We start from the raw sequence: 22,497 nt of genomic DNA, 5'->3' as shown, positions 1-22,497 counted from the left end.
AACCTTGGCTCCTTTTCTGGCTCTGATTTCTTCTCCCCTCTGTGTCCTTTAGACTCTCCCTGTACTCTCAAGACCTTGCTCAAGATGTTTCACCAAAGCAAACCAAATAATGTCTCCTCTTTCCGGCCATTCCCTCTTCCTCAGTCCCGTTCAGGTGCCCACAGACACCACATGAATTCTCTGCTCCAGCCCCATGCACTGCACCAGGATCCTTCTGGACAAGGCTGCCCGAGTGCCCCTTCATCTTCCCACCACACACCGCAGCCATCATATACTCTGTTTTAGGCTTCCCAACCCTTTTCATTCAATTCTTTCCTAGCTAGGTGTTTTATCAACAGAAAGCAACTCCCAGGCTGGGCTTTACCTCTCCTCTCCCACTCCCCATAGAGAAATCATCTTTTAGGTCTGTGTTATCCCTGCAGACAACAATAACAGTGAACAAAAGCAAAACATGGTCGGATTCATTGCTTTAGGTTGCAAAGGCTCAGGCGAAGATTTGGTTCTCTGGCTCAGTCTGTGAGCCTGCCACCTATCCTAGTTCTGGAAGACAGTCCGCCTCGAAGGCTGCAAACACAGGCAGAGCCCAGGCTGGAGACAGTGAGGGTCACCACCTTGAAAAGGACATGTGCTGAACCTTCCTGAGGCAGTGGAGTTACAAGGATGTGGAGTTAGTACGGCCAAGCTTGCTCGTCTTGCTACTGTATTGTGTAAGTTTGACAGGGGGTTGGGGCAGGGAGCAGGAAGAAGGAAACAAAAGGTACTTATTATAGTTCAGGAACTAAGAGACAGCCTCTGTCATTTTCCATTTCACAAAGTGTTCTAGAATTTTACCGGTGGTCTTTTGTGACATTGCCACCAGGTGGAATGGTGTGCAGAAGACAAAGGCATGTCAGTGTCCCATTTCTCATTTCATCGGCTATGAGCTCCAAGGAAGATCCATCATTTCACTGCCATCAGCAAAGGACACTATTACCCGTGGTGCCAAGACACCTAACCAAAGGTGAGCCATGGTTTTTAGCTTTTTATTTGTTTATGTGCTTGTCTTATGTAGTTGTCTTGTATTTTTCCACTTCTGACTTATTATTTCATTTAACTTGAGAATTTGTGTATACTCCTACACTGTTTTTTTCTTCTTTTTTAAAATTTTTATATATATATTTTTTATTTGAATATAGTTGACACATGATGTTATGTTAGTTTCAGGGGTACAACATAGTGATTCAACATCTGTATACGTTATGCCACACGTGTGGCTGCCGTCCGGCCCCATACAACGCTAGTACAATGCCATTGACTGGGTTCCCTACATTGTGCCTTTTATTCTCATGACTTATTCTTTCCATAAGTGGAAGCCTGTATCTCCCACCCCCTTCACCCACAGACCTAAAAATACCAATAACTGTCAAACGCATTACAGATTGCAAAGACGTTTTACCCGTTGTCTCATTCCCACAAAGACCCCATGTAGTAGCCATTGCTTCCATTTACAGATGAAGAATGGACGTGTGCAGTGAGGGAGTAGCCTGCAGACTAGGGGGAGTTCGTGACAGCTTGCTGGAGCCACCCCAAGCGGGCACGGAGCAGGTTCCATGAATACCCGACACACTGCCAGGATCAGACCCTGACCCAGGGCCCTGACTCGGAAGACAAGCTCTTTCCTCTGAAGGGGAAAAGAAAACAAAAGTAACCAAAAAGCAGTAACAACAAAAGCCTTAGTTCTGGCTGACTTAGAAGGCATTTACCTGAAAAAACAGTAATTTGTGTAATTTGAAGTTAAAAATGTAAGCATTAGCAAGGTAGCCAAGTTATTACTGCATACCCATGGCATAAACATGAAGCTGTACGTGTATTAAAAGTGGAAGCATATCCAACAGAAGTTACCTCGAGATGCTGAAATTGAGCGGCTTTACTTTCATAAGGTTTTACAAATCTGCATTTTAAAATGTATTTATCTCCTTCTGTATTTTCTTCCTTAAAATATTGATTTTGGGGCACCCGGGTAGCTCATTCGGTTAAGTGTCCGGCTTCAGCTCAGGTCATGATCTCGCGGAGCGTGGGTTCCAGCCCCGTGTCGGGCTCTGTGCTGATAGCTCAGAGCCTGGAGCCTGCTTTGGATTCGGTCTCCCTTTCTCTCTGCCCGTTCCCCCACTCATGCTCGGTCTCCTTCTGTCTCTCGAAAATGAATAAATGTTAAAAATTTAAAAGAAATATTGATTTTGTTTATGCTTATCTGTGTTTTATGATTTTCATATTCTTTATTTTCTAATTTAAATGATGTCCTTTTACGAGTAGTCTAACTGGAAATACACTGAGTAGCAGAACTTCAGGCAATTTTTAATTTTCTACTTATCTGCATTTGATAATTATTTTAAACCCATTTATTGTTGAAAGTAAATGATCTTTTTTCTTTTGGTTTTTCAGTAAACAAAACAGTGGTGGTATCCATCTATTTAAAGTTTTTGTGGTTAACTGCATTTTTATTTTAAACTGTTTGATTTTGCTTTTTTGTACTTTTCAAAATGCATAGTGGTTGGATTAATTTTGCATTTCAATTTTTTTATTTGTTAGTTATTTTCTTTATTTCCTAACTTTTCTTGGGTAGCGCAATTTAGAGGATGTTTATTTCTTTATTTCTATGTATGCATTTTCAAATTTTTCTACAATGTTATTATTTGCATAATAGTTTTCATATTTAAACTTGTTGCCAATTTCCTCAATTTCTGGGAATGTAATTTAAAGAAAAAACAAACAAAAAGATTATAAATGTACAAATACATTCATTGCAACCTTATTCACAATAGTGCCAAGCCGGAAACAACAGGAAAAGCAAAGTCCACTAGATTCAGTATTTCCACATTCAGTCGAAAGGTAGACTTTAGAAATTACACATCAGCCTTTGATGTAATATTAATAGAGGAAAAAGTGACTATAGGATTGTATGGTTTTTCCGAGCATGGTTGTTGTAACTTAATAGTGTAAAAAGGGCACAAAAAGAAAACTACAAGAACTAATTAAAGTAAACAGGGAAAAGATCGCTCTCTCACAAATCAAAGAGCTGGAAAAGCTATTTGGACAAACAACAAGGAAATCAAATGATATTTCACAGGACTCACTCAATGCTTTATATAAAAGTAAGATTATTTGTCCCTTAAAAGAGGCAAACATGGCTTTTGTTCCCTGTTAGCAGGGACAGCCACTTACCGGGGGTGGCCATGGACAGCCTGCTCTGCCTGGTAACTAAGTGCCCCAAGGCCCATGCGCTGCTGGGGGAGGCCAGGAGGAAAGCCCCAGGCAGGCCAGGGTCCCTCTGGGGCAGCTAGCTGGCCTGGAAGTTTGGGGTGTCTGGTTTCAGCTATTGTGTTCCCACTTTGCAGGCTGGCCTCAAGATTATGCTAATTAACTCCAGGTCCGGGTCTCCTGTTGCCTGGTGACAAAGTTTCACAGTTGAGGAGGAGGAACTGGCATGAACAGGGTAAGTTTTTCTCTGGTGATGGCCCTGCATTTATCGATTTACTTGAACTTTGCCCAACAACCCACGGCTTCAAACTCTGCTTTTTGCTTTCCTCCTTTGAGTAAGCAACTTTGGAAATGACCGGTTCTCCCGGTAGGTATGCTTTATTTACAAACCCCAGACGCGAGCTAATTCATTATTTAGGAGAGGAGGAAGCTGGCCCTGAGCCCCAGGCAGGAAGGGCAGCTAGTAGGGGACCCAGCTGGGGACCCAGCAGGGCTTTCTTGGGTGCCTGGGGCCATGGCTCAGCTTGGTTAGGTCGGTGTGTGAGTCTGGGCCTTTGGAGTCATGCTCGGGTCTCTTGCCAAAGTCTGAGTCTGAATTGAGAAGGTAAAATTTGCTGCTCCTACAAGCAGGGGAGACTAGTGTTTGAACTGCTGCTGAACCCCACCGGTGACTGACCCCTCAAAGAAACTGCGGTGGGGGTTCTCTTCACTCATGAGGCTGGAGCCTGATTACTGCTGACTGTGGTAGCTTTGGGAGCACAATCCATCTTTTGAAAAGTCTGGAGGCAAACCCTTGCCACAAGTTATCCTGAACACTGGGATCCATTAACAAGTAAAGTCCTAGGTGGGGCTGGGCCTTTCGAGGAGAGACTCTTCAAGGAACACACTAGAACACATTCCTTATGTCCTAAATGGGAAAAGGTAGGTGACTTTGGACAGGCTACTTGGCCTCTCTGAGCCTTAGTCCCACGTATGTCCCATGGAGATGAAGATCAGTACATCAGGTGGTTATAAGAATTCCTTAGGATATCTGTAAAATGTCTGGCCCGTAGTAGGTGGTCAATATAATCCATACACACAATCTGAAAGCAGAAACTTCAAATGTGTTAAAAACTGTGCAGTGTCGTTGCTTTGCAAAGGGTCTGGCACATAGTAGGCTCTCAATACATTTATGAATCGTATGTGATGTTATGTGAACCAAGTACTGAACACTGACTCCTTGGGATAAAACGGGGAGTCAGAAAGGTTAGGAAATGTGTACAAAGTCACATATCTAGGGAGAGACAGAACTGCGACTGGTCTCCAAGCCAGGGTGACTCATATGTTTTCTGGGCTTGAGCCTCAGCCTGCAGAGGAGAAGGGAGGTACTGAGACAGCCACTGCCCACTCTGCAGAGCACCTGAACCCCCACGGTTGTCTAGAGACCAATTTTTAGGGCCTAGTGCTTGGTGGCTTCAATTTCCTCTTGGGGATCCTAGGTTCTCCTACTGTTGCTGACGAGAGGTGGGCGTGCTTTCTCCATCCACCCATCATCTGGGCGATGGGAAAGCCAAACTAGGTGATGTTTCCTGGTCCCTGGTGTCCCTAGAACACAAGGTGTGCACTGAAACATGCCCCCCTCCAAACAGGCATGGCGGGTTCCCCTGCCACATCATCCATCGCCAGCTTTCCGTTCACGGCCAATTCAGTTCATTGCCAACCTCCAATTTCCTGCCAGTCTACATCATAGATCTCATCTCGGCCCCCAGAGCTGGGTCTGGTAACACGCACATGCTTTCTTTGCTGTGAGGAGTGAGTCTTAAGGATGGGGCTTAACCTCAATGTAGTGAAAGTCCCCTCAGATTCCAGCTCAGTTTAGGCTAGTGTCTGGAAAATACGATGAGTCAGCAGCTTTCTTGTCAGCCCAGAGGGCCAAATTTATCACAGGATGTTGTCAAATCAAAGTTCCAGGGAAAAGCCAAATGGCAGTTCGGCCCTCAGACAAGAAAACTGAGCAGATGCTGGCTCTGCTTGACCAGCATGTGACTGTGACAGGCGACATGCTCTGGAGGCTCACGAGGCGCTTTCTCGGTAAAGTGGGATGGGTGGATTAAATGAGACAATACATGTGATGCCCTTGGACATAAAATAAGCACTCAACACGTAGAGAAACATGTATACAAAATGCCAGCCTGCTCTTGCCTTTTCTCTTTGACCCACGTAGGCGACCCAGAAGACCCTTCCATTGGTTCTGCTCCCACCACATATGGCGAATATGCACCGTCCTCCTCCTGCCCACCCCCTTGGTGCACACCACCTTCTTCTCCTGCCTGCAAGTGGCTGTCTTTGTCTACTCTTCCCTCCCTACCTCTGCAGACTTCCCAGCAGCCGGGGTGACGCCTCTAAACTTCACATGCTCCACCTCATGCAGCCCTGCAGCCCCTGGCCAGCTCTCTGTCGTTATCTTGCACCTTCTTTCTGTCCCTACTCCAGCCCCCTTGGCTTCTCCTTTCTCTTAAACACCACAAGCACCCCTCCCCCCCATAGGACTTTGCACCTAGTGCACCTTTTCTGCGGTGCTCTTCTCCAAATCCTCCCATGTGACTTCATCGAGTGTCACCTCAAATGTCACCTGAGATGACTTCCCCGACCTTCTCAGTCTAAATTTGGCCACCTCCTCCCCAATATTCTCTTCCCGACCCTTGGCATTCCCTTTGACATCTACCAGTTTTGATTTTTTGCAGAACATCTACACCAACTGAACTGAGCTCGAGTCTTTTTGGTTTTGTTTTGTTATTATTGATTGATTTGCTTTCTCCGAAAATCGTCGTTTCATGAGAAACACAGCAATGTCTGCCTTGTTCACTGTGTATCTTCCGACCTGACCTTGACCTATAGAATGACTCAAATACAAGTGTTGAATGAATGCATGAATGAATGGGCAAGTGAGTAGCTTGGGCTGTAGCAGGCTCTAGAGGTTAAAAGTGGACAAAGGTATAATTGTATCTTCTAATTGTTGCTATGTTTTTTGTTTTGTTATTAGTATTATCATTAATCATTTGTGTTTAAAAGGTTGCAAAGGCTTTTGTCCTTGGGAATCTGCAAAGATCGGTCCGCAAGTCTTAAACCTGGTATCGATGACTAGTGGGGAGTGTCCTAGGGCTACTCAGTGGAGAGAAGCAATCACTACGGTGCTGTTTGGTAGATCTAACAGTATTTACCATCATAAAGGCACTTAGCACTTGCTCCACACTGGCCACTCAATGTATACTCATCCCCACATTTACTTTTCAAAACAACCTACAATTTTCTGACCCGTTTTGCTGACCAGTAAACTGAGCTCATGATTAAAACCAGGCTGGCGGTAAAGATGGGGTGGAGCCCAGTTCTAATGGCCTCAAAGCCTCTGTGGTCTCTGCTTCTATTAGTGACTGCCTTCTATTAAGTACCTTTATACACGACAGGAAGGGAACAGACAAAATGGCTCCCACCTGGGCACCATCCCTATCTGGAAAATGCCAAAGAGCTGCCCCACCCTAAACCAAGTGCTGCTGGCTGTCATTATGGCCATTCTTCCTACCATTTCCAGCAAGTTATATCTATCTGCCTAAAATCAGAAAAGGGGTGACAGTGCGGAATACTTCAGTAATAATTTCAAGCAAGCCCAATAAAGACTCAAGGAGGAGTGGGAAATCTGAATTCAGGAAATATTTCTATAGAAAAAAATAAGATTAGAAGCCAACAGCATTTTTGAAAGACAGGTGCCTAACATACAAGCCATGAGCCCCAAACCACCCTTTTGCACCCTTTAACCTCAGCATCCCTTTAAAAATTAGACCCTGATCTTTCCAGTGGCCTCCCCCTCTGGATGGAGAAAAGTTAGCCACTTTTTAAATAAATATCCTCCCCTACATCGCATCATAGTTTGGGCCACCAACACATAAAAGGCCATGTGGTTTTTATATCATGCTCATCTGTGCTTGATCAGGGTTTTCAGTGCAGTGGAGGGCTTGCTGGCTCTGAAGGAACATCTCTGGAGGGAACAAGAATGGCTCCCTCCCCCTGCCCCTCCTCCACCACCACTGTCAGCATGGCCAAGCATGGAGCTGCCTGGAAACTGGGCTCTCTGCCTCCCGCTTAAGTCGTATGTCTGCAGGTGGTGGGGCGCTTTTCGGTGCTCCCCCACCTCCATCTGCAACTGCCACCAGGCAAATCGAGGCTCTCAACTCACAAGCGACACCATCACCATCCATCACCAAGGCTCCCATTCACTAGGCACCTGTCACACCCTGGCCTTTTCCTCCTACGCAATCTTCTCATTGCCCCACTCTACCTGAGGAGAACGAGGCTCAGAGAAGGACTATGGCTTCTCTTACACATTAGGAGGAAGTAGGAATTCAGGATGTGAGCCAGGCTGGTCCACCCCCAAAACTGTGGCTCTCTGTATATGTGGTCCCTCCTTGTCTTTGTCTGGGGAATATTTTCTCAGATTTTCCTCTTTGATTCAAATATGCTCAATATTTTAAAATCTTTCTTGCACACACACACACACACACCACGTCTATTTTATTTTATTTTATTTTATTTTTTTTCAACGTTTTTATTTATTTTTTGGGACAGAGAGAGACAGAGCATGAACGGGGGAGGGGCAGAGAGAGAGGGAGACACAGAATCGGAAACAGGCTCCAGGCTCTGAGCCATCAGCCCAGAGCCTGACGCGGGGCTCGAACTCACGGACTGCGAGATCGTGACCTGGCTGAAGTCGGACGCTTAACCGACTGCGCCACCCAGGCGCCCCCACCACGTCTATTTTAAACAGGGTGATATGAGTGGTTTTACAGAACTCATGCGATTGAAAAGGAAGTGTGTGTGTGTGTGTGTGTGTGTGTGTGTGTGTATGAGTGTGGGTGAATGTGTTTGTAACTTTCTTAATTAGAAATAGATTCTGTAGATACAGAATCTTGCAGATAATTTGGAAACTACCCAGGCATTTAAGGAAGTAAAAATAACCCGATACCATAATACCCAGAGGGCATTCTTGTTAATATTTGGATGTTCTTCCAACTTTTTCTCTGTGGGCTTGCATGCATGCTCCTGAGAGCGCTGATGTAATATGTGCATGTAACATGTTCTTCATAACATTATATCTCAAAAGATTTCCTTTCAGCATTTCTGAAAAATGATGTTTTTGTTTTGTTTTAGTTACTGTTGAATATCCGTTTCATTCTATGACTGCACAGTAATTATTTAATCAGTTGTCCATTGTTAGATATGTGGATTGTGTCCACTTGTTTTTATTATTTTAAGTGGCACTGCCATAAACATATTTATACAGAACGTTTTGTTCTTATTTCTTGAAGGGAAATGCTTAGAAGTGGCATCTGTGCTTCCTGGATAGCCGGGGGGCCCGTCCCTTCCGGGATGGTCAGCCCCATCTCCTCAGACCTCCTGCTTGATTCCATTGCTCTACCTTTGCACTTGTTCATTCCTACTTTTAGAAGCTTTTCTTTCTCTTTGACCTAACCCAATTAAAATTTCATTTGCTGTACTACTAACCCGCTTTCCAGTCTCCCTGCACACTTAATCTCACAGCCAAAAAGTTGATCACACCATTGTATGCAGCTATTTGGAAAGCCTTCCTATCTTCAAGCGTGCCCCGCCCAGGGCTGGGTACACACTTGGTGACTAATAAATATTTGGTGTGAAAGTAACATCTTTCCCCTGTAGACTTCTCCCTTAAAAAATAGTCTGCATGTTCTAGAAGTCCTTTCAAAGTAGGTGGAAAAACAGTGGGTCAAGAGGATTACATAGCAGCTGTTAAAAGCTGTGGAATCTGGGACAAAGCTGACCCCTTTCTGAGGTCAAGGGAACTGGAACGACCTTGTTAAGCACTACAATTCATTCATTCAACCAATACTGACTGAGGGCCTCCTGTCTGCCAAGCACTGGGAATTTAGAGTCTAGTGAGGGAGGAGAGCAAGGGACAGACAATAAAAATAAGCTTAATAAGTAAGTCTACCATAAAATATATTTAGGTGTTAAGTGTTATGGAAGAAAGTGCAGCAGGTGTCCCTGGGTAGCTCAGTCGGTTGTGTCTGACTTTGGCTCAGGTCATGATCTCACGATTTGTGAGTTTGAGCCCCACATTGGGCTCTGTGCTGACAGCTCAGAGCCTTTTTGGGATTCTCTCTCTTCCCCTCCCCCACTTGCACATGCACTCTCTCTCTCAAAATAAATAAATAAACTTCAAAAAAAAAAAAAGTATTGCAGAGCAAGTAGGATCCATGCATGTTGGGGCTTAGTTTGCATCATTCATTGGGGGATCAGAAAGGTTGAATTGAAAAGGTAGAATTTACCCAAAACCTTGAAGAAGATCAACAGGTCAGTCCACTAAATACCTGAGAGAAGAACCTTCCAGAATAATGGAGCAGCTGGAACAAAGGCTATAGAGAAGAATTGTGGGGCAGTTAGAGGAATGGCTGGGCTGGGTGGTGGATATGGAGTAAGCATGGGGGCGAGTGGTGGGGAGTCCCTCAGAGAGGCAGTGGGTCAGGCCATGGGGCCACTAGAAGGTCTCCAGCCCTTACTTGGGTGAAACAGGAGTCACTAGAGGGCTGTGAGCCAAGGAGTAACATGGTGGTTGTGGTAAAAGAAGTCCCCTGGCTGATGTGTTGAGAAGAGATTGCATAGGGTAAAGACAGGTGCAGGAAAACAAGGTAGGAAGCCACTGCAAATGGCCAGTGGCAAACAGTAGGGACTCAGCCCAGGGTGGCTCTTGGGCAGGTGGTGAGAAATGGTAGGATTCTGGATCTACTTTGAGCACAGAGTCCACAGGATTTCCCGATGGACTGAACATGGCGTATAAGAGGAAAAGGGGTACTGAGCATGGGGCCACAGTTTGGTGCCTGACACACAAGATGCTGTTGCTGACAGCCTGGTCAGAGAAGGCTATGGGTGCAGCGGGTCGACAGCGAGCTTGGTTTTGGACACAGTGTGTTTCGGTGTCTTTACACCGTCCAAGTAGATATGCTAAACAGGCAGAAAGAAGGATATGTAAGTCCAGGATCGAGGGTGAAGTCTAGGTAAGAAACAAAAACTGGGGAGTCATGTATTTAAAGCAATGAGACTCAGTGACATCACCAAGGTATCAAGTGTAGACAGAGAAAAGGCAAGTGACTTGGCTCTGCTCCCCAGGGAACCCATGGCAGACACGGTTCAAATCCAGCCTGGTCAACCCTCTGCCACATCTGGTTTATTTCCACTGTCCCCTGGTGCCCCCACTCAGTGGGGTCCTGCACATGGTAGCTTCCTGATGGACCCCTGGCCCTATCTGAGGGCCCACACTCCACGGCGAGGTACCAGCCCAGGATAACACTGTGGGTGATGCCAGCCGGGAGGCTGCACTTCCTTCTGTATCAGGTAGAAATTAGAGAGGACACGGGCTTGTCTGTGATCACCCTGGGGGAAGTGTAGGCACTGGCCTTCTTTCTTTAGTTTGACAGGCCTTAGGGTTTTTCTCAAAACAGCTAGAGTATAATTTGGAAAATGAGCCATAGCCTATCTGCTCTCATTCTTTTTTGCTGATTTTGTTTTTGTGCCTCTGGTCTGCCTGCCTTCCTTTCTCCTCTCCCTCCCTCCCACCTTGCCTCCTCTATTTCCTTCCTTCCTTCCATCTTCTCCCCTCCTTCTCCCCTCTGCTTATCCGTTGCCTTCCCTCTGCCACAGGGCCTTTCCATCTGATGTTTTCTCTATCCAAAATACTCTCCCCATCTCCCTGGATCCTCACTTCCTTCAGTCTCTGCCCAAATGTTTTCTTCTCAAAGAGGCCCTTCCTGGTTACTGTCCCCAGAAGTGTATGTCTCCCCTAGGAACATCTCTGCCTCTTTTGTCCCGACTCTTTCTTCTCCAAGCACTCATGGCCACCTGGCATCGTGTGCCTCTTTGCTTTTGTTCATCTCCTTCTTCACTCTGCTTGCTGTATAAAACCACGCCTCGTCCATGGCAGTTGTCCAGGACATACTGTTAATGAATAAATGAATCCAAAAGGGCCATGGGAAGTTCAACTGCTCCCTTATGGTCGATCTTCAGGGCTTCCCTTTGAAGAATCTCACAGCTTCACATGGGGGCATCTATAGCCCCCTTGGAGCTAGGGGCTTTCCTATAGCAGACGGAGGCACCACACCAGGGTACCTGCCAGTGATTACGGGGTCTGTGCCATTGTTCACCCCTCAGCAAGTCCTCCCTGGGGCCAGATGGGGTACAGAAGAAATGCACACACACAGGGCAGTTGAGGAGAACTACCCCCCATCTCCGTGACCCTGGGAGGCCTGTGCCTCAAGGAGCTATGTATGTCTCCTTGTGCTGCAGGAGAAAGTCATCTGAAGTCTGCACCTGGGTAGGCAGGGATCCCAGTAAGGACACTGGGCTGTGAAGCATGACTCCACTGTTGATCAGTGAGGCTGTCCTCAGCATGCCACTAATCCCCTCTCCCCCAACACGCAAAGCCACAACATATGCCTCCAAGGCTCACTCACCCTCACCCCACCTTCAGAAGCAGCCATTTTTAACATCTTATTCACAGAAGTGGGAGCTGAAGCTCAGTGAGGCTCAAGAGACTGGTCGAGGTCACCTGGATGGTAAATGGGGAGATGGGCGGCCACCCATGTGGGTCCAAAGCCCCTGTCCTTTTCATCCTTCCAGGCTGCTTTTCTGAGCCCACTTCCTTATCTGCAAGGGAGGCCGAGGCTGTGAGGAGAAACTGCAATACCTGCTATGTGGCCACAGCAGTATTTAAACCACATTGGCTGAAATTGAATTCAGACTCGTCTCTTGAGGTTTCGAGGTGCCAGGACTCACTGGTTCCTCCGCTTTCCTGGGTGGGGAGGTCGGCTTGTGCATTTTGAATGTGTTAGTTGATGAACAAGGCATTTCTAGTCTGTTAAACTAATAATCTTAATATTTTATTTTAATTGTAAGGCACCTATTCCCTTTTGTTCCTTTAACAAATCCAATTAAAACAGAGTACATTCAGAATTACAAAATAGATGCTATTAAACCAATAAGAAATCATAATCTTTTGTTATTGGGCCATGTGACCCCCTGGGAACTTTTGCTCCAAATAAAAGTTGAATTCTTATTATCCGCCAGGGGAAGGGGGCAGTTTGACAGATAACGACTTCCCAGGCAGCACATGTACAGAGCCTCACTGTTGCTAAGGACAAAGAAGTAAATAATATTAAGGGTAGACAAAGCTACACGTGCGTAATATCCCAGTAAGATACTTAGAGCTGCGTTGATCAGATTAACCAGATAACTGCCACATGAGGTGAACTTGATAACTTCCACACAGACACTCTGTTTGCTGCAGCCCTGATGTCATGGAAAGAACACTCCACCCAGAAAGGGGAGCCGTTTGAGCTTGGATAAAATACTTCATGCCCCACTCTGCCCCACAGCGTCCTTATCTCAGGGTAGGAGGAATAGTCCCACCTCAAAGGAGAGTAGTGAGGACTGAATGGAATGGCAAATGGGAGGTCGCTTTGTGGAGGAGAAGGCATGATGTGCCTCTAAGGGCTCAGCACGCGTGTGGGCAGGGGTGGAGGGGTGGACAGCATCATGTGATCGACACATGGAGATGGCCTCCTGTCTGGGAATGTCAGGCGTGCATGTTATAGGGGTTAGATTTTAGTGAGCCCACATGGTGAAAATCAAACTTCTGGTGGTCTGCATACAGTCTCTCGGGGCCCCTACACAGCCATCAGCACCCCCCCCCAGGGCAGAAGAGGGCCCCAAATTGTGGTGAGCACCCAGGAATGTGGTGGGTTGTTTCCAGACCTTGCTGGATGAAAACCTTTATCTTCACGTTCTTGACAAATTCAGGGTAGCAAGAAGCTCACACTGAGGGGGTGCTGGGGGACTAGCACAGCTGAGGGACAATAGATTCCCATCTCCATCACCACCTGCTTGGGGGCACATGCCTATTAGGTAAACTGTGGTGGCATATGTGTACCCTTTAAACTCTCTCTCTCTCTCTCTCTCATCGTCAATCTCCAAGCTCTTAACAGTTAAATGATTCCACTAATGCTATTATAATACCTTTAAAATTCATCTTATTCAGAGATACATATCCATGTATGTATCTAGGAGAACGAACACCCTGCACATTAGCCCCTGGCCAATACAATGAGCAGGCAATGGCCTGAAATGGTTTCTTCGGGGGCCCCAATTTGCATGTGGTGCCTCCAAAAGGTCAGTGGGACATCTGTGTTATTGACCTGGCAGGGACTTTGGCCAAAGTTTGGTCAGCTACTTCAGCTGGGGAGTCCACTCCGTTCCCCTTAAGCTGCTTGCAGGTTAATCCTGCTGCATTGCACTTCCCTGGCTAACCCATGCCAAGTCAGAATGGGCCTAAACGAATGTCTGGCCACCCAGAGTCTGCGACTCTGTGACATATCTTTGTTCCTACCTCGGACACCCCATAGGTGACCAAAACCGGCAGCACACCTTTTGGGGGACATGAGGGGCAAGCAGCCTTAATTTCTGGTACAGGTGTCTTTTGCCCCGGGAGTGCTAGGATTCCAAAATGTCTTCTTCTCCTTGGAGTCAGAGGGCTGGCAACGTGTCCCCACCCCCTTGTCCGCCACCAAGGATAAGCAATTCTTACTGCTAGAGCAAAGGCACCAGAAGAGAGAGAAGAAAGGCAAGATAGCGTAGCACAAAGATCATAAGCTTTGGTATCAGACAAATCTAGGTTTGCTTTGGCTGTGCTGTGTTGTCTGTGTTACCTTGGGGAAGACACCTGACTTCTCTGAGCCTCGGTTCTCTTATTTTCAAACTCAGAATGATACTTGGCATAGTTGCTGTGTAGATATAGGAAGGGCCCAGCAGCGTGTCCCCAGTAGTTACTTTGGACCAGCTAATTCTGTAAAACGGGTAGAGGGAGCACACAGATCCTGGCCCAGAATGGGCATTAGACAAAATGGCAATTCTTTTCCCCCGGTGAAAATTACACCTGAGTCAAACATTAGTGCCTATTTTAGAGACCTGGCTAGAGGTTCCAGACAGATGCACTCCACAGACGCCCCCACAGTGACCACCCACATCTTCATCTGCCACATGGCTGCTTACGAGAAGGTACAGCACATTTTAGGAAGGGGTGGAGGCGACAGGGAATGATTTGAAGATACGTGGAAAGTCACGGCAGAAGTGAGGCTGGCCTCTTGCGTGCCTAGTGAATGGGTCTTCCGAGACTCAGGAGAGAAAATAAATGCAATGCCTTTGGCATGAGTGATTTTATTGAAGGAGGTTCACACCACTTCCCCTTAAGAGATGGCCCGCAAGCAAGAAATTTCTCACCCATACAGTATGAAACTTGCTGTGAAGTTAGTTCCAATACTGGCTATGAAATGGCAGGGTTTGGGGGTTTCAGTTCTACAGTGCGTCTTTCCTGTATCTCAGTGCATTAGTCAAAAGAGTGAAATAATTATTGCGAGATCACATTAGCAAGATGTTAAAGATATCAAATGTATACAAAATCAGTCTTAATTACAAATATAAAGACACATGAGTGCGAAGCACAAGATAAATTCTATTATCATAGTGATGATAACAACCTTACAACTGAAAAATGCCTGCAAGTATTTTGATGGTATTAAAATATAGGTTGCCATTACATTTTTAATTTAGATATCCATGGGGTGTCCCACCATGCTGTTTGATTCACAATGACTGGATAGAAAAATTAATTAAAAATTAGAGTCAACCAACTGGTCCAGTTTTTCCAAAGTACAAAAACCAATTGTTCAAGATAAAAAGACTCAGTACCTTGAAAAATGTTTTGTATTAGGCTTCTCAGCTATTCGTATGATATGAAATAGATTACTCATCTATCCATCCATTCATCTGTCTGTCTGCCCATCCATCCATCTATCTCTCCATCTATCTATCAACTTCTATCTCTTTTTCTGATTTCCAGCTTCCCTTGTGTGGGTTGTTGGTCTCACTCTGACATTAGAGGATTCTGTGAATTGATAACATCAGACCATCTAACCAGTTTTAGTTGAATCAAAAGATCATGAGTTTTACACTTCTTTTGCTGATACTTACTCTCCTGCTTAATGGGAAGAACTGGGCAGCATGCTGACCTTTCCAAGTTGAATGAGAGAAGGCATATAGTCCTGGTCTTTGGGGTCTTTGCAGGTCTTCCTGCACTGGTCTGCTTCTAGGGGCACTCAGCAGCATAGGGGGTCAGGATGGGCCTTGAGCAATATAATACACCTGCTCTTCATAACCAAGAGCAAGGGACCCAGCCAGGTAGGGTGGCCCTGAGGAAAAGTGTGAAGGTGGTGGGGGCTGATCACGTTTCACCTGGCCTGGGGCCATCTGGGGACCCAGATGTACCAGGGAGGAGGTACAGTGCATTATCTAGCCCCTGCTTTGCTTTGCGGGTAATTAATGGGCAGGCTCAGAGCCAAAGGGCCTGTTGGAGTAGTCCTTAATGGAGAAGTGCTCTGTGGGCAGCTCCGTGCTGTTCCCTTCCCATCACTCATCAGAGATGGAGGGCTTCTTACCAGGGTGTGGATGGGCTCTGGGGAGCAGGCTTAACGGGGCTCATCTGGGTGGATCTTCAGTCTACTGGAAGCATCCTTCTCATCCAGGGCCCCTCTAGCACATGCTTATTGTGTTTGGCCTTTCTGAGCTGAACTTCATCTTGAATATAAGAAATACAAAAGACAGCCCAGACTTTGGAGAGCTCAGGAGAATCAGGTGGTCAGAATCAGTAGCAATCTAGATTTTAGCTCTTTGAGCTCGGGGACTGGCCCTGTTTTTTGCTCACTTGTGTAACACAGAGCTTTGTCACATAACAGGCTCTCAATATACTTACTCTATGAGTGGATGAATGAATGGATGGATGAATGAATGCAAGAATAAGCACATGGATTTAGCTTAAATTGGTCCCAAAGAACTAATACAAGGATCATGAACAAAGGAAACTTTACTATTTGTTCAGAACCATGTGACAGAATTGTCCAATAAAATACAGAACTATGCAATGTGTGGGGCACATGTATACCAAAAATGTTCTGTTGTTTATCTGAAGCTCAAATTTACCTGGGAATTTGTAATTTTATTTGCTAAATCTAACAACATTATAATGTGGAAAGCAATTAATAAGCATTAAGATGAGAACACAGGATCCCTTGCTCTTCGTCAATCTTTTTTTAAATTTTTAACTGTTTATTCATTTTTGAGAGAGAGAGAGAGAGAGAGAGAGAGAGAGAGAGAAAGAGAGAGAGAGAGAGAGAGAGAGAGAGAGAGAGAGAATCCAAAGCAGGCTCCAGGCTCCCAACTGTCAGCACAGAGCCTGATGCAGGGCTCGAACCCACAAACTACAAGATCGTGACCTAAGCCAAAGCCAGACACTTAACTGACTGAGCCACTCAGGCACCCCGGCCCATCTTTTTTTAAATTGGGATTTCAACTCAAGTGCAGTAGGGCAGTTTTTCTGACATGTGCCTCATGCATCGCTGTTCCCTGTGGGGATATGCACATGTACCGTAGCAATGCCACATGGTACACATTTGGATGCCTTTTACTGGGCAGGACAGGGCTAAGTGGGGGCATAAAAAGTCACAGACTTTTAGTCCAAAACCAGGCTAAGCAAGCAGCCACAGTGAAAAGGACAGAAAGAGAATATGGAGTCCTAAATCTTTTTAAGTTAAAAAAAAAACTGTAAAATTTCCTTTTTTTAGCGCACAGTTCTCTGGGTCCTGACATATGTACAGCTTCATTCCCATAAGCACCAGTCAGGATACAGAAGTTCCAGCACCCTGGAAGACTCCTTCCTGCTGCTCCCTTGTAGTCAAACCTTGCCCGCCCCCGATCCCTGGCAACCACTCATCTGTTTTCTGTACTATCATTGTGGCTTTTCCAGAATGCCGTATAAATGGAATCATTCATTATATAAGCATTTAAGATTGGCTTCTTTTATTCAGCAACATGCTTTTGAGATTCATCCAAGTTGTCCCATGTATCAATAGATTTGTCTTATGTTTAATAGTGTTCCATAATAAGGATATGCCACAATTTCTTTATCCGCTCACTGAAAGGCCTTTGTGTTGTTTTCTTCTGGTTTTGACAATTATGAATAGAGTAGCCTTAAACACACATGGAAAAGTTTTTGTGTGAACCTGAATTTTTGTTTTTCTAGGGTAATTATCTGGTCAGGGAAACGCTGGGTCATAGGATAAGTATACAATTAATTTTATAAGAAATTGCCAAACTGTTTCTCAGAGTAACATTTTGAATTCCCATTAGCAATGCAGGAGTGCTCTGGTTGTCCTATATCCTCACCAAATCTTTGTGCTATATAGATTTTTATGTTTCATTTTGTTTTTTATTTTAGAAATTCTAATAACTGTGCAGTGGTATCTGTTTGTGATTATAATTGGCATTTTCCTAGTTACTAATGATGTTGAGCAACCTTTTGTGGGTTTATTTACCAACTACATAACTTCTATGGTGAAAAGTCCTGTTAAATCTCTTGGGCATTTTATTTTTATTGTATTGTTTGTCTTCTTACTGTTGACCTTGGGTTCTTTATAGATTCTAGATGATAGTCCTTTTTTGGACATGTATTTTGCAAATGTTTTCTTCCATTCTGTAGCTTGTCTTCTTATTCTCAAATTTTTTAAGAGAGCAATAATTTTTTGTGGAAGTCCAATTTGTCAGTATTTTATTTTTTTAATGAATTGCACTTTTGCCTAACTCAAGCTTATGAAGATTTTCTTATATGTTTTCTTTTAAAAGTTTCATGGATTTATACTTTACATTCATATCTGTGATCCAATTTGAGTTCATTTGAATTAATTTCAATAGTTTGAGATTCAATTTTTTTTTATTTTGAGTGACTAATAGTTCTAACACCATTTATTGGAAAGTTCATTGCCTCTCCATTGAATTTCTTTTGAACTTTTGTCAAAAATCAATGGACAATATTGGCCATATTTGTGTGGTTCTATTTCTGTACTCTGTTTTCTATTCCACTGATCTATGTATGTCTCCCTTCACCAAAACCATGTGTTGTAATTATATGGTAAGTTTTAAAACTAGAAGCATGAATCCCTCAACTTTATTTTTCTTTTTCAAAATTTTTTGGACCTCTAGTTTCTTTTTCTTTCAATACACATTTTAAAGTCTGTTCATTCACGTATGAAAATAATCCTGCTTGAATCTGTATTTATCTTTAGACCAATTTGGATAGAATTGACTTCTTAACTATCCTGAGTCTTCCAACTCATAAACATGCTATGTTTCTCAATTTATTTAGATCTTCTTTACTTTATTTCATCAGTGTTTTGTAATTTTCATCACAGAAATCCTGTACAATTGTGTTACTTATGTGTAATACACAAGTGTTTTATTTTTTGGAGCATTATTTTCCAAATTTCAAATTCCAATTGTTTGTTGCTGGAATATAGAAGTGGTTTTGTGTGTGCGTGTGTGTGTGTGTGCGTATGTGTGTATTAACCAAGGTGTTAACTTTGTACCCTGCAACATTGTTAAACTCATTAATTACTTCTAAGAGTGTTTTTAAAATTTTCTGGAAATCTCTAGGTGAACAAGCAGGTAATCTGTAAGGAGAGTTTTGTTTCATCCTTTCCTGCCTGTATGACTTATTTTTTTTGCATTATTGCACTGGCTAGAATTTCCAATATGATGTTCAATAGGCATACTGAGAGTTTACCTTATTGTTTTGTTGCCAAATATAGAGGGAAATTTAGTCTATCACCAAGTATGATATTAGTTGTAGAGTTGTGTGTGTGTGTGTGTGTGTGTGTGTGTGTGTGTGTAAGCCCTTTATCAGGTTAAGAAAGAGCCTTTCTATTACTGGTTTGATGTCATGAATGGATGTTAACTTTTGCCATAAATTTTTTCAGCACCAGCTGATATGATCATGTATTTTTTCTTTTTAATTAATTTTAATTAATGCAGTAATATGATGTATGCTGCATTACATTGATTTCTGAGTACTGAGTCAACCTTGCCTTCCCATGTGGTTGTCATGTATTTTTCTTTTAACATATTACTAGATTCTTTTTGCTAATATTTTATGGGGAATTTCTGTGTCTATATTCATGAAGAATATTAGTCTGCAGTTTTCTTTTTTTATATGGCCTATGTGTGATTTTAGTATCAGGGGAATGCTGGCCTTAGAAAATAAGTTAGGCATTGCTCCCTTTGCTATTTTCTAGAAAAGATCATGTAAAATTGGTGTTGTCTTTAAATTTTTGGTAGAGTTTTTCAATAGAACTATTTGGGTCAGGAGATTTGGGAAGGGAAGTTTTCCAAGTATGAATTCAGTCTCTTTAATGAATATTGGTCTTCATAAGTTGTATATTTCTTTACTGATGAGATTTTTAGTTTGTGTTTGATCACCCCTAAGTTTTTTTCTAAGGTTGTTTGTACTATTCCCTTATTATTCCTTTAATGTCTGTCTCTTTAATTACTGATATTCATAAAATGTGCCTTCTCTTTCCCTTTTTCTTTCATTATCAGTCTGGTTAGAGACTTTCAAATCTATTAATCTCTTCAAAGAATCAGCTTTTAGTTTCATTGATTTTCTCTGTTGTCTTTCTGCTCTCAATTTTATTGATTCCTTCCCCTTTCTTTATCATTTACTCCTTGTGCTTGTTTTAGGTTTATTTTGATCTTCTTTGCTAGTTTTTAAAGATGGAAGTTTAGGGGCACCTGGGTGGCTCAGTCGGTTAAGTGTCTGACTTTGACTTAGGTCATGATCTTGTGGTTTGTGAGTTTGAGCCCTGTGCCGGATTCTGTGCTGACAGCTGGGAGTCTGGAGCCTGCTTCAGATTCTGTGTCTCCCTCTCTCCCTCTCTGCCCCTACCCCGCTTATGTGCTCTCTCTCTCTCTCTCAGAAAATGAATAAAATTTTTTTAAAAAGTAAAAAAAAAAGATGGAAGTTTACATTATTGGTTTGAGACCTTTCTTACTTTTTAAAAATGTTCCTAGTATGAACATTTAAAGCTATAAATTTCCCTCTAATCACTGCTTTAGTTGCATATCATAAGTCTTGACATGTTCTATTTTCATTTTTCTTCAGTTCAAGATATTTTCTAATTTCCCTTGAGATTTATTTGATTCATGAATATTTATAACATATGGCTTAATTGTTAATTGTGGAGATTTTCCACTTATCGCTCTGATATTGATTTCTAATTTCAATTCCATTATTTTCAAAGACGATTCTTTGCTTTATTTCAATTTGTTTACATTTGTTAAGATTTGTTTCATAGCCAAGAATACAGTACACATTTGTGAATATTCCATGTGCACTTGAAAAGAAATGTGTATTCTGTTGCTAGGCAGAATGTTTTATGTGCCAATTAGATCAGCAGTTTTCATCTGGCGGGGATTTTGCCCCCCAGTGAGGAGTTGGCAATGTTTAGAGACATTATTGTTGTTAAAACTAGTAGCGAGCTATTTGCATTTAGTGGGTAGACTCTTCTGGCCTTTTGCTGGCTAAATATCCTACAATGTATAGAACAGAACTTTCCCCCATCACTGCCCCACCTCTGCTAACAACAAAGATTTATATGGTCCCAAATGTCAGTAGAGCCAAGGTTGAGAAACCCTGTTCCTTGTGATTTTCTCTCTAGTTGGTTTGTTGATTATTGAGTGACAAGTATTGATGTCTCCACTTCTAATGACAGACCTATCTCTTTTTTCAATTTTGCCAGTTTTCAATTCTTTTATATCAAACTCTGGTCTTAAGTACATATACACTTATTATTTTCGTGTCTTCATGGTGAAGTGTATCTTTTATCATTATGTGGTATTCTTCTTAATCTCAGGTAAGTTTTCATGCTCTGAAACATACTTTGTCTGATATTAATAAAGTCACTCCAGTTTTCCTTCAATGTTTGTGTAGTGTGTCTTTTTCCATTCTTTTAGTTTAACTTACTTTTGTTTAAAGTAGATTTCTTGTAGATAGCATATAATTGGGTCTTTTTCTTTTATTATTCATTCTGATAATTATACTTTGGATTGCTTTGTTTAGGTCATTTTCATTTAATGGAAATATCAATACGTTTGGATTGAGGTCTACCATTTGAATAGTTGGGTTTTTTGCTCCATTTCCCCTTTTCTGCTTTCTTTTAGATTACTTGACTTCTTTTTTACAGTTTCTTTTTTTTTTTTTTAATTTTTTTTTTTCAACGTTTATTTATTTTTGGGACAGAGAGAGACAGAGCATGAACGGGGGAGGGGCAGAGAGAGAGGGAGACACAGAAGCGGAAACAGGCTCCAGGCTCTGAGCCATCAGCCCAGAGCCTGACGCGGGGCTCAAACTCACGGACCGCGAGATCGTGACCTGGCTGAAGTCGGACGCTTAACCGACTGCGCCACCCAGGCGCCCCTACAGTTTCATTTTAATGTTCGTATTTTGATTTTTCCTATGTCTGTATATTATTTTAATGATTGCTCTGGAGATTTAAAATATACATACTTAACTTTCCACAGCCTACTTAGAATTAATATTTTAATTTAGTGGGAAAATGCCCGCATCTGACTCCTGACAGCATGCTTTTGTTCAGGGTGGGAGCTTGGCCCAAAATAGAAAATCAGCAAGCAAGCTTTAGAAAACAGCCTCTAGAACAAGAAAGAACAGTTTTCATTCTCTTCCCAGCTGAAGATCTTCCTTGCTCCTGAGCCTCAGTCTTCCTCCCTTTACAATGACGATAATCCGATGGATCTTACTGGATTGTTGAAGATTAAAAGGAATATGTGCAAAGTTCTGATAATAATAGTTAATAGTTAACATTCATCAACCTTTTACTATGTGTCAGGCACTGTTGTAAGCGCTTTACACTTAGATAACTTGCACTCCCCAAGAGCCCTACAGGGGGGATGTTTTCATAAACGAGAAAATTGTGGCATTAAAAATTGAAGAAAACTCTTCAATGTAGATCTAGACTTCTAAGCTAAGCATTCTGAGGCCAGAAGCTACCCATGACTCTGTACCTTCTACTTCTCTGTATGGCGGCAGTCATAACTATGATCATACCTACCAGTGCAGAGGTGTCTACAGATGAATTTCAGTGTGAAGTCTGTGAAGGGAGGAGGTGTAGGGGGTAGGAAGTAGAAAAAGACAGCATTCTTTTACATTCTGCCAGGCTCAACCCTGGCTCCTCCACACTCATCCGCACAGCGTAGGCACACACTCTCCCTTGTGGGCTGAGCAAAAGACGTTCCTGGGCTGTTTCT

The 22,497-nt window shown here is 43.2% G+C and overlaps 1 protein-coding gene across 7 annotated transcripts in view; it reads right to left on the bottom strand.

Moving 5' to 3' along the window:
* Positions 1 to 22,497, bottom strand: part of WDFY4 (WDFY family member 4) — a 293,352-nt gene that overhangs the window by 44,244 nt on the left and 226,611 nt on the right. The window lies entirely within an intron of this gene.

The sequence above is a fragment of the Lynx rufus genome, unplaced genomic scaffold (assembly GCF_022079265.1).
Source record: "Lynx rufus isolate CCGP_SWC_20201006 ecotype Redwood Valley unplaced genomic scaffold, mLynRuf1.p SCAF_11, whole genome shotgun sequence".
NCBI classification, from domain to species: Eukaryota; Metazoa; Chordata; class Mammalia; order Carnivora; family Felidae; genus Lynx; species Lynx rufus.
This window is presented reverse-complemented; position numbering and strand designations above follow the sequence as displayed.